Source organism: Mustelus asterias, chromosome 25, assembly GCF_964213995.1.
Source record: "Mustelus asterias chromosome 25, sMusAst1.hap1.1, whole genome shotgun sequence".
Lineage (NCBI taxonomy): Eukaryota > Metazoa > Chordata > Chondrichthyes > Carcharhiniformes > Triakidae > Mustelus > Mustelus asterias.
Genome location: NC_135825.1, coordinates 57,974,179 through 57,978,162, shown reverse-complemented (window position 1 = coordinate 57,978,162; position 3,984 = coordinate 57,974,179).

Below are 3,984 nucleotides of genomic sequence, written 5' to 3'. Positions count from 1 at the left end.
GGATGGGAGGTCCTTAATTTTACCTTTGCGATGAGGATGCCCTCCGATGTGAAAAACCGGGCATTGCTGGCATGTTCAGGCCCCGCCCCCAGCTGTGCGATTCTCACCATCAATTTGAAATGATTAAATCAGAGAAGAAAGGGTGTCTGTGAAACCAGCAAGTTTTACACTGCTTTCCTCACCTGGTCCAACACTCACTTTTGGAAAATTTGCACCCAGGGTGTAGTTTAGGATTTAAAATGCACTGCCCGATATCACGATGGATTTAGGTTCAATAGTAACCATCGAAAGAGGTTTCCTGCTTCTCAGCGGCGGCAGGAGGCAGCGGCATTTTATGGTTCCACCAATATGGGGTTTCCCATTGAACGGATCTCTTATAACTGGGAAACTCGCAGCTGGGGTTTGCCATGGGCAGGGCCATAGGATCCCACCACCCCCCCCCCCCCACCCGCCCCCCCCCCCTGCCCCCCGCACCCCCCCGCCCTGCCCCCCCACACCCCCCCCCCCCCAACAGGCCACTGTGAATGAGAGCAAGATTTTGGTGAGGGAATTGGATGAATACTTTCGGGGGAGAACATTACAGGGATATGAGAAAAGCACTGGAACTTACTGAATTACTCTTTGTCGGCTTGATGGCTGAATGGCCTCCTTCTGTGTTGTACCATTCTGATTCTGTAAGAGGTTTTTCAAGGCGTTACCAGGGATGAAAGACTTTAACTCTGAGAAGTTGGAAAAGCCATGAGTTTTCTCCTTTCTACAGAGCAGGTAAAAGAGATGCTGTAATATCAATTTCTAAGATGAAAGGCTGCTTCTTCTGGCGAATGAGTCAGTCACAAAGGGTCAGATCTAAAACTCTTGGCAAAAGATCCAAAGAGGAGATGAGATGTTTTTGTCAGGATCTGGAACACTCTATTCGGAAAAGTGGTGGAACCTGATTTTATATGTTTTGAAGGGGTATGGGTTAGATTCTCGAGGATGAAGATTTTGCAGAGTTGAGGACAAAAGGCTGGTGCGTGGGACTAAACATAACTGTGCTTTCAAAGCACCAGTTCAATGGGCTGAATGGCCTCTTTTTGTACTAATCATTCCGCGATTCTATGAATGAAGTGATTCTGGAACATACAAGCAGATGTCCATGGCATATCCATTTTCCTTACACCCTTGTAAGTTTGCACAGAAATTATACGGCGAAGAAGGGCCACTGCAGTGACATGAATCTGTGCAACCTGCAGTTTCCGTTTGGTACCGACACCATTGTCATCTTTTATAGGCTTCATCTACAAATGAGGCACTCTATTAAGCTGCCACAGGCAAGTTACATAACACAAGATTTATCACAACTGGTCGGGGAAGATTTCTCACAAAGAGTGATTCTGCATTAGGAAACACATTCATAAGATTACCAGCAGTCAGAATCAAAGCAGAGTGGATGGCTCAGAGCTTTAACATCCATCGATGTTAATAACCTGCAGTGAAATTTATCATTACATGTTTTTACAATTCATTTTATTCTGAAAACTAGCGCAAACAAAAGCCAGATTTATTAGGATTGCATACCCTGGAAAGACTTCACTTTTAAAGTGCGGCCAATAAAGTTTAGTCATGTGAAACAATCCATTGATCTTTTCAATAAAAAAAAAAGAATCTAATGTAAACCCTACATGTACAATATTGTCAACTTGTGAAAGGTTGCCATAATTTCTGTGTGGTCTGAGTATTAGAACAGGGCATTTCCATCTGAAATGCCTCAGTAAGTTATCAAGTGCTCATCAATGTACATCTTTCATTTTCAGTCTGCAAATGAGATGTTAAAAGCCAAGGTCCTTTCTGATTATTCCATCGACTACGGTAACACTATTCTCAACAAACAGTTCTCCTTCTCCCCTGAGCAACATTTCTCTGTCATTCAGTTTATTTATTAGTGTAACAAGTAGGCTTACATTAACACTGCAATGAAATTACTGTGAAAATCCCCTAGTCGCCACACTCCGGCACCTGTTCGGGTACACTGAGGGAGAATTTAGCATGGCTAATGTACCTAACCAGCACGTCTTTCAGACTGTCGGAGGAAACCGGAGCACCCGGAGGAAACCCACACAGACATTGGGAGAACATGCAGACTCCGCACAGACAGTGGTCCAAGCCGAGAATTGAACCCGGGTCCCTGGCGCTGTGAGAAGCAGCACTTACCACTGTGCCACCGCGCTGCCCAAGAAACCACAGAACACTGATCGCTCACTTATTCATTTCTTGTGGGATGTTGTTGTACACCAAGATGGCTACCATCTTGGCCTCCATTCACTCCACTTAAAGTGAAAGTAATTCATTATGTGGAGAGCTGTGAAATGTTTTGTGATGAGGCAGTAAGTACAAGTGTACAGTTAAGTGCTCATTCACCAGTTTAGGGAAGACACAATCATTTACTTACAGTTTAGACTATACAGAGGCTTGCAGCCTCGTGGCAGCAAACAGCTCCCAAGATGGCTCTGGAACAGAAACCCAAGCTCACCAGCGTGATCCACCACCCTGCTTCCCAATTGGTTCCCCAGGTCACATGACCCTTACTCTACAGATGGATCCTTAAAGGGACGATCACCACAGGTGGCCGCTCAGAGGCAATGGACAGCATTGGAAAAGGTGCCCAAGAGTTACACAGCTTGCCGTTCACCAGTTAGGGTGGGAACCTGCAATCAGCACTGGCGTCAACACTGAAGAACAAGCCACAAGGCGGGAAACAAGTGCAGCCACAAATAAGACAAGAAGATTTAGAAAAGGCAACCAATCAGCAAAGTTTGAAATGGAATGTTACCAACATATAGAGAAAACTACTTCCCTGAATCCTGCAGGTATAAGGGGGCTGGATGTTATTTTTTGTCACAGGAGAGGCCATTTAAGGCATAGGTGCAGCCAACTGAGTAGTCAATTAAATAATGTGTCACCAGTATACAACATGGAAGGGTCAAGCATCAATGATTTAAATATTCGCTCAATTTTTAATATAAATGCAGGCAAGATAGCCCTCATTACTGTAATGCTCTGGTTAAATGGGAAGCTCCTTAAGATGGAAGTTGATACAGGGGCATCAGCTACTGTGATTGGTGAGAATATGCATCGGTACTTGAGAGGAGTGCAACCATTGGATTTGAAGAGTACGGCAGCCAAGTGAATAACTTTCACTGGAGAAGTGATAATAATCGTGGGCTCTGCAATGGTACCTGTGAGCTACAGGCAACAGTCTGTCCAACTTCCAGAGATCATAGGGACAGGCGAAGCACCAAGCCTCTGCCACCATTGGCTCAAGATAATCAAACTAAACTGGATGGAGATCTTCCAAGAATGGGAAGGGGCACTGCCTGAATTAATGGCTGGAATTTTCCCATCCCTCCCGCAGCAGAAATTGGAGTGGGTGGGACAGCAAAGTTGGTGGACCGTGTAAAGGTCCATTGACCTCAGGTGGGAATTTCTGGTCTTGGGGGCACACAGCCAGAGCAAAGAAGCATGAGAATGTTTTTTGTGATGAGTCAGGTAAGATAAAGGGTCTCCAGGGGAAGATCTATGTAGATCCAGAGGCAACCACTCATTTTTGTTTGAAGAGCAAGACCTGTGCCATATGCATTGCAAGGTAAATTGGACATGGGATCAAGGAGATTGGAAAAACTGGGTATTATCCAGCCAGTTCAATTCACAGAGTGGGCAGCACCCATAGTCCCTGTGATAAAGCCTGATAAGACCATCCAGATCTGTGAGACTACAAATTACCAGTTAATTAGGCTGCCAAGTTAGATTAGTATCCAATTCCGAAGATTGAAGAGACCTTTGCAAAGCTGACTAGAGGTCAGTCTTATACAAAGCTGGATATGAGCCACGTATATCTGCAACTTGAGTTGGAGGATGCTTCCTGAGATTACGATAAACACACACAAAGGTATGTTTCAGTATACGTGCCTATACTTTTATATGTCGTCAGCGTGTGCTATTTTCCAG